This window comes from Ostrinia nubilalis, chromosome 8 (assembly GCF_963855985.1).
Source record: "Ostrinia nubilalis chromosome 8, ilOstNubi1.1, whole genome shotgun sequence".
NCBI lineage: Eukaryota > Metazoa > Arthropoda > Insecta > Lepidoptera > Crambidae > Ostrinia > Ostrinia nubilalis.
This window is the reverse complement of record NC_087095.1, coordinates 6,644,589-6,653,588: the sequence shown is the minus strand read 5'-3', so window position 1 is coordinate 6,653,588 and position 9,000 is coordinate 6,644,589. Positions and strand designations below refer to the sequence as shown.

At 37.9% G+C, this 9,000-nt stretch overlaps 1 long non-coding RNA gene across 1 annotated transcript; it reads right to left on the bottom strand.

Annotated features, from left to right (window-relative positions):
* Window positions 1-7,886: 7,886 nt before the first annotated feature.
* Window positions 7,887-8,745, bottom strand: LOC135074151 (uncharacterized). The gene is made up of 3 exons (XR_010257760.1): window positions 8,528-8,745; window positions 8,203-8,341; window positions 7,887-8,117 (listed from the first exon to the last, which is right to left on the bottom strand). It is a non-coding gene; the product is annotated as an uncharacterized LOC135074151 (long non-coding RNA).
* Between the last annotated feature and the right edge of the window lie 255 nt (window positions 8,746-9,000).

Here is a 9,000-nt window from a genome sequence, read left to right as displayed (position 1 = left end):
ATCTAAAGTCATGAGCCCAGAAGTGCTATACTTAATCCAATTGTCAAACTCTCGTTAGGCTACACTGCACTGATTTTACGAAAGCTACACCTATCTTAATCCTTGTCTTGCTCCAAGATATCGCAACCAAATTAATTTCCGAATTATTATTTCCCACCCACCATCAGGCAGGACTGCAGACTGATAAATTGTTCCAGCATCACTAAGGTTTATTATATCGATAAACTTGACAATGACCAATGCACCAACGTCGGTCAGAACGCGAACGGACACGACAAAGTTCCTACCCTTAACATTACAATTCGACGTGCTGATAAAACTGAGAGCCTAATTTGTAAACTGTTACAGTTACGCAAATATATTAAATGCTTAACAACACTAATGAATTCGTCTGGTTTTGCTTAAATTAATCACGTTTTAGTTGATTGCGATAAAAGAGAGATATCACAAAAAGCGACCCAGTTTTCTGTTGGATAAATTTGACATGCACGAAGTACTTGATAAAAAGGTTGTGTTACTTCGATAGTGAGTGTAGTAGAAGTTAATTAAATGAAAGAGTGGACTGTATACAATTAGTTGTCTATTCGGTATAAATAATTAACAATGTTATCGAGACCGTTTTGTGCAAAGTCGTTGAAGAGAGTGCGTCAGGATCGTCTTCTTAGATGTTCGCTCGCGAACCGAACATTGCTCGTTCGTTCGCCGAACGCTCGCCGCTCCCTCCGGTCACGCCGCCCGCGGGCAATGTCCGTGAGTAGACAGGTTGTATCTTTAAATTTATGCAATGCTTTGTTTCTCTTTCTTTTGCGACTTTACAAACAAACAGAAGCTCCTAAATAACTATAGTTAGATCGCTACTTGTTTAGATAATTTCTGTTTAAGTATACATAACGGATTGCATTTCGTGATCGATGACTTTGCGATAGCGATGGATTTAGTCGATAGACGATATTTTCTGGTGTGGTAAGATTTAATAAGTTTCTGACACCTCTTAATGAAAGTAATCGTTGTTTTTAGATTATGTCACTAGCTCTAGCAGCTCTACTAATTGGGTGAATATCCCAAACACGTTTTTTACGCGGCGGAGCTGAGAATCGATGGGAGAAATGTAACTAGAGCGATGATTTTTTTTCTGTATATAGTTTATACAGCGTTTTACACGATAGCAAAGTCTTCAGGACAATAGGTAGTTATTTTATGTACTAAAAAAATTTTCAAAGACCCAAAATCTAATAGCGGTGGCGCGTCCTAACTCTATTTCTACTCATAAATTGTGTTATTCCTTCTTTCTCGGGGATTCTAGTAATTTAAAAATAGTATAGCCATAAAATACATTAAATAAGACTTCCAAATGATATGAAAGAAATGTGATATTTCATATTTTAAGTGTTTTAAATAGCCTTTCAAAACTGTCCCACGAAAAAAAGCAATTACAGTGGCTCAATTTCGACACTCTCTTACTTCTCCAAAGAAGCTTTGAGAGACGTAGAGTTCTTCTTCCCTGCATCACTCAACTGTGTCCTCCTGATCGGGCTATAAAGACTTGCGACTTGTGGTATTGTTTTTCCAGCAGACCCGTAAATATTAGTATCAGCGGCACAGGAATACAAAATTTTTCAATTTCGCTGGCAAGTGTATGAGTGAAAGCTACTTACTTAGATGCTAAACGATTCTTTAACATGATTAAAGTTTGGTGTTTTGTTGTATCTGCATACAGAAATTATTGATCAGAATTATAGTTTTCTTTATAATTTGAATTTTGTAACAGTTTTTCAATTCCGGTGGCGCAATTTCGGTGGCTCCGGTGGCGAATCTATTGCCGGAATTGGTCTTATTGGTTCTGGAGCATTGTACCTAGGTCTACTAAGGTCTCAGTCATAACTACAATATCGTCAGTGAATCGAAGTTGTGTGATGTACTCGCCGTATCTTGATACTGAGCTCGGTCTAGCTCAGAAGCTTGAAAACCTCTAAGTGGGAGGTAGTGAAGACTTTAAGAGATTATGGTGTCTCCAACTCTGAACCCTCGCAGCAATCAGATAAGTATCGAGTTCTGATCTTGGGGGAGGGCTGATATGATGAAGTTTTCATACAAATACTTCAGAAGTTGCATATATCGACAGTCAATTTGACGCCATTAAAGAGACTGTAGCACAGCCCAGGTCTTGACCGAATCGAAGAAGGTACAAAAAGGCCAATAATAATGACTGATTATAGTCCTCAGTCTTCTGCATAATTTGACGCAGCATTAAATATGTACGTAGTATTACAAACGTCTTTTCGAAAATGAGGTTGTCTGGGATGGGTCTCTGTTTCAGGAAAAAGCTGCCTCACCTGACTCTGGACCATCGCCAACGTCCATTCCATTCCAGTCTCTAGCACCACCACCATGTCTTATTTTTTGGTTTATCGACCAATAAACATGGTGGTATTTAAGAGAACTTTAGTACTAGCATTCCATCTGATTTCATAAGCTCAGTTGTGATTTCATTATCTCCTGGTACATACCTTGTTGTTTTTAATAGGGCATTCTAATCTCACTCAAGCTAAAGTCTAGGATATCTTCGCTAAAGTGTCGGAATAATCTCGATCTTCAGCCTAATTACTAGTAGTGCTTCTTAATCTCTCCTAGCAGCTTAGGCATTTACCAAAATGGTTCTGCTATCCTCGTTATTCATGTTGGTAGATTCAATTTGGTCCTCGCAAATACATACTTTCGATTTATTACAAAAAAATCGTCTCTATAATACACTTTGTATCAGCGTGAGGACTTGGATAGCTATTTATACATCGATACTAAGCAGAATCTTAAAAACAGATGAGAATAGTCCTGAAACAGCTAAAATTTCCCTAGTCTCGTAGGTTGCAATCTATTCTGCCACTCGAGATGAAAATTCGTGGGGCTTTGGAGCTGGATTGGCACTGGTCGTGGCTTAGGCTTCATCAGTCGACAGCTTTTGAGCATCTTTTATTCGGCATTCTTCTATTTCGGTGATGACTTCTTCTTCTTCCTCGGTCCCTCACTGATGAGGATCGCAACCGCAGATAGTGTTCCTTCATAGACTGCGGTCATAAGCTGTGTGGTGATCGGAGAATGCAAATGTGATTAAATTGCCTGTTCGTCTAAAAATGATTACTACATTTTGATTTTTGCAGTACTATTAGGGTGCAACTCAGTACGCTTTTACAGTTCTGGCATCTTTTGCTAGGCCTTCTCTCTCTATGAGGCTGGCTGGATTTAGTCCTCCGTTTCTTAATTGTACTACTTTCATCTAGCTCATTGTCGCTAGGTTTGCATAGTTTTCCGTTAAATTACCCTGTCACAAATATGTAATGTGTTAGTTCAGTAGCTGGTATAGATTTAGAAATATCTTCATACTTAATCTCCAGTTCGCATGGTCTTTAGCGAATAATTAGTTGCGTAATTCTGAGTATAGGCAGGCCTGGCTCACTCCGCGCGGTACATCCGATAATTACCTACAGCGAAGCGCCCCGCCGGCGGGTATTATATCAGTCGAGTGTCACGCGCGCGCCCGTCAGGACGCTGGCGTGCGTTGTAGTATGATTATAATTCTATGATCGAAGTATTATTTAAAAATGGACATAAAGAGAAAGAAATATTGTGCGGCGTTCGGGTGTTTAAATTCGAAAAGAAATCTACCGGATTTATCTTTTTTTTTCGCTTCACAAAGATGCTGAAAGGTATGTTGGCCATGTAGGTAATCAATAATTCTTAGGATAGTATAGGAACCTAACCTACTATTACTACTGCTCAGAATGCGTTCGTTCGTTTCAGCCAAATGACGTCCACTGCTGGACAAAGGCCTCTCCCAAGGTTTTCCATAATGAATGCATACTTACCTACATACGTACTTCATTACAAATAAGTAGATTAATTATTTCTTCACTAGACAGCAACCCTAACAGCGTAAGAAGAGTTCAGAGGCACGCGATAGAAAGAGACAAAACTTGTAGGTGAATAAAATTGTAGTGCTGTGCGAGCTGAATTCCACTGTATCGCGTCGTAGCAAGACTCACATTTATTTAAATCGTCTTGCGGAGTAATCCTTCTGTACCTGTACTATTACTTATTCTGTGGTATAGGATAGGTATGATACCATCATGAAAACTTGGCTAGCCTGGACCAATATTTTTACTTATGGAAGATAAACCTAACACCAACCTGGGGCAGTTGGTCGCCCTCCTGGGACTAGAGTTGGTTTCTGGGTTTGAGGGTCATGTATGATGTCTTTGTGATGACTAGAATAACGGGGCTGTTGGCGGCTAGAGCCAGAAAGTTTTGGATTTGTTCTCTATGGAGGGATTTTGCCGTTATCACCATGCTTAGCAGGCTGGTTGGTAGTTCCAGTATGGTAGTATAATACCCGGAAAGATGCTGCAGCCCACCCTGCAGTATTTTGATTCCTTAGTCGGCTATTACGACTCACGTGGGAAGATTTGATGCTTTTTTAGGGTCACAACACAGGCCTGAATATTGTTTTTAATTATAAACATCTTTACTGGATAATAATACTTAATTGATTACAAATAAATAAGTAATTTGAGACAATCATCCGTAACATTCCGAAGTCCGCTGTATAAATAAATTTCGGTGGATTGGTTCTTAATTCCGGTGGCTCAAATACAATTTCGGTGGCTCTTGATAATTTCAAATTGACATATCTCGAGAAGTATTAATAATATTTTGATCTCTACCATGTCATTGAATAATACAAGTTATTTACTATTATTTCTGCCACAAAAAAGTTTTGGAAAGTGGAAATTAAAATTCGCCACCGGAATTAGGCAAAAAACGAGTTTGTTGATATTCACCCAATTGCAAGATGTCTCCTACATCAACTGTTGATTAGGTAAATGTTATAATATTATTAGCATTCAATATTCGTACTTAGTTTTGAAAAGCAAATCTACATTAAGGCTGAGTTGCACCACCTAACTTTAACAGTAACTGTAACGATAACCGGTGTTTTTTGTATGGAGTTTGACAGATTTTTGACGTTTGTCAAAGTTACAGTAACATGGTGCAACCCAGCCTTAGTCATTTGTGTTAATAAATTGGATGACAAGTTTACGGGATTAATATGGTGCGTGAGAACTTTGGCACAGCTTATCTCGAGATTTTAAGTTTCAAGAATCTTTGTAATGTTTTATTTTTCATTTTAATTTTTAGCTTGCTTTAAAATGATGAATGTCCTTGTTTGTTTATTACAACATGACGTCGACCTATAAAATACTTTTAACAAACATAATGTAGTGCTTAAATAAAATTAGTGATGATAGTTTGCGCAATAGGCACCAACCGATACGGCCACTGTCAAAACGTTTTGACAGGCTACCGGCGAACTGACAGCGCACAAGTGGCAAGAATACCACTCATTAATTACAGCCGACATTAGTACATTACTAGTTTGACTTTCATTTGTTATACAAGAATTTATTTGCATAACTCTCTTCGGCTGTCCTTAGATTAGTTGCGTCCGATTTTATAATTATGCTGATTAACTGCCAGTCTGAGCGACTGCCACTGGTGTCTTATCAAGATTTGAATTCGGTTGTAAAACGTCTCATTCGATTTCAATGGTTCGTGAAACGTATGTACAGACAGCTATACTTATGGTAATTAGATGATGTAGGTACTAGTCGCGAGACTTGCCTTGAATTCAGAGGTTCCAAGTTCGATCCTGTTTCTTCTGGTACGGTCTACTTAGCAACCAGCTCGTTTTTCCAAACCTAAGAGTAGATGCTGCTCAAATCGCTGTTTAAACGCGAATATTAAGTGACTCTAATTGACCAATCTGACCATGGACAAGTTTAGTCTGAATATGAAAAGAAAAAATAGAAGAAAGTAACTTATAGTATCAGGCAATAATAGAGCTAGAGCAACATGACAACTTAAAATAAACTCAGAAATACATCGCTACGGAAACAGCTATTGTTTAAACTTGGTTTCGATTCAAACGAACCGAAATTTATGTTAGAGTAAATCCGTAGGTCTATAAATATAGAGGGTCCTCCTTGCGCTTGCGCAGCTACACGGAGTTATGCTCCCGTCAGCTTCAACAATAGATAGTCTAGATAAATATTTAGATTCGTTGACTCGTTGTTGATCGGGAAATATAGCCGATAGAGACCGATTTGGTGTTTCAGGATCAGGTTGTTGAATATTCTGGATGGGGTTTACGCCTCAATTTAAGACAATAATTATATTATTACTTAGTACGTTAATAGGAAAGTGAGTGGCCTTTGTCCAGCAGTGGACGTCATTTGGCTGAAACGAACGAGTTACTTGTAGCATATTTACTTCGAAGTCAGACTAGGCAACACATCGGTTGATCTTTAGGTGTCACTAATGGGGATGGTGAAAGCTTTAAAGCATCAGACGACCATCCTAATTGCCACCTTATAAGTTAATTTCTTTAAATAAAAAGTGAATGTTAAAAGTGTGAACGTACATAATTTAGTATTCTTGCAAAGAAACGCAAATTGAATCCTTCTAAGGCAACATTAAAATGTCGTGCCGGCCGACATGTCCAGAATTGATACGAAGGCAGCTATTACACACAGGGGCGTCTATCCTTTATTTTGAAAAGAAGTAAATAGTGAGCATTTTCTGTGGAAACGCCAGTCTCTGTCATTATCTTATTACAGTGCCTCTACCATGAGTTTACCTACCGAGCATCTCGCTATCGAGGGCGTAAAAAAATGTATGGCAAATTGTACAGCGCCTCTAGCGGTTAGTAGCTGAACCACAGCAAAACTAAAAACACTACCATGAGTTCATCTCAAATCGTTAGGTAAAAAACCTATCTAAATGAATACGATAGCGACTAAAGTTTTTATTAATTTTCATACAAATAACTTACCATGAGTTGCAATTTTCAAAGATGTCATCGAAAAATACCTTAGCTGTCACAGTAACGTAACTCACTGGCTTATTGACGTGTGAAAAGCAAAATAAAATTGTGGTTTTAGGTCATTTTAGGTGTTTTCTTTATTAAATTATGTCGGAAAGAAGTTTATTACGATGGAACATGTTATCAGCATGTGGGCAGACCTCCCACTAGGTGGACCGACGATCTGGTGAAGGTCGCGGGAAGAACCTGGATGCGGGCACATTGTGGAGATCCTTGGGGGAGGGAGAGGATGCTGCGTTTCCCAGAGATATGCGAGGAAATTGTGTCGTGCGAAGATGTCTAGCTGTGCTGTGAAAATGTGTGCGGGTTTCCACCAAAGCTGTGCGAGGAAAATGTATCGTACGAGAATGTGTAGCAGAGATTTGAAAATGCTCATTAGTGTTGTACAGCCTGAGCCTTTTCTACCAGAGATGTGCTGACCGAGGCGAGGTAAATGAAGCGATTCTATTGGTTCTTTACAAACACATCCTTCGCTACGCATCCTCGCACATCACTGGTGGAAACGCAGCCTTACGAGATCATGATAGAAAGCCAATCCGACAATGAATATGTATTTTCTTAAGTTGAATTTTACTTTTGTTTTTAATCAGTCTGTGTTTTATGTATTAGGTTTTGTGAAATAAATAGTCAATAAAAATTTATCATTTTATTTTCAACTAGCTTTTGCCCGCGGCTTCGTCCGCGTGAAATTTAGTTTGTCACAGATCGTCATAATTATAGCCTATATGTTAATCTGGGTTATAAACAATAATACTGTAAAGTTTCATCAAAATCCGTTCAGTATTTTTTGCGTGTAAAAGATTAACAAACATCTAGACATAATGACATCCAAACTTTCGCATTTTTAATATTAAGTAGAATATTAGTAGGATATGTATTTACTTAATTATTATTACTGACAAGATTGCTACCATGTATGTTTTAGTGACCATGAAAGATTAAAACAATATAATGTATTTAATTAATTATAATATCTTAAGTTTTACAATAATAAGGTAGGTATATCCATCCAGTTACCCTAGGTCTTTATTATGGATTTAATTTACAAGTAGTTATTTACAAGCACTCTGCTCTAAATCCTTTGGCTTCAGGGAAGAACCTGGACCGCCACCAGTCCAGTGTTCCCTTGGCAGCTCTGTGTATGCGAGTTGCCTTCTTCTTGCTGTTTAAAGTCACTCCACACCTTAACAAATAAACATTACAAATAATAATGACGAAATAAGATAAAAGCAATCAAAATGAATAAAGTAGTAGGTATTTATACACACTTTTCTCAATTTCTCAGTAGTTTTCGTGTCGCCGGTGGCATCAGCATTTCACGTTCGCGTGTCCGTTAGTTCCACCCACCGTTGACTATCGTTGGCTCTTTCTTGGGGCCCTTCAGTGGGCATACTCAGATCGCCATATCTATAGAAAAACAACTTTATTGTATCTAGAAAATATAAATCTAGCACTCATATTACTGAATTTTAGCTAGGCACGTGGAAGTTATGCTGGAAAGGTTGTATTTCTCCAAAAAAAAACAGCTCAAAATTATTCGTTTATTATCGAAATTCCTCCACTACATAGTATGTTTATTTTTACTTAACTTACCTTTCCATAAATTCTACAATCGGTTTAAACGGATAGGCGCAGGTTCTCATTTTCCTATCGTGGTTAAAATCTAATTTTTTGTGGAAAATTATTCATCAATAATCCTTCAACAAAACATGTTTTGTTATCTGTTGTCATGACAACAGCTGTGTCAAAGTCGCAATGACAAGAAATAAACAATACAAATTTAAAATCATCATGTTAATTCAGCTTTAAGCACTGTTCTAGGACACTTAAATTTTGCTGTGTTATTTTTGACATTTTCGTTATTTCCTACTCTATCTTTTCTATATAGTTAGAAAGGAGCGGCATTCGTTCTTTCATTCATCCATTCATAGAGTGTGAAGTTGGATACGTTAACATGTTCACCAACATGACATCACAAAACCATCGAATTATCGCTGGCGAGTAAAGTATACGGTAATTGAACTCATGGTATGATTTTAATGCAAACTTCATCGATCCACGTTTAA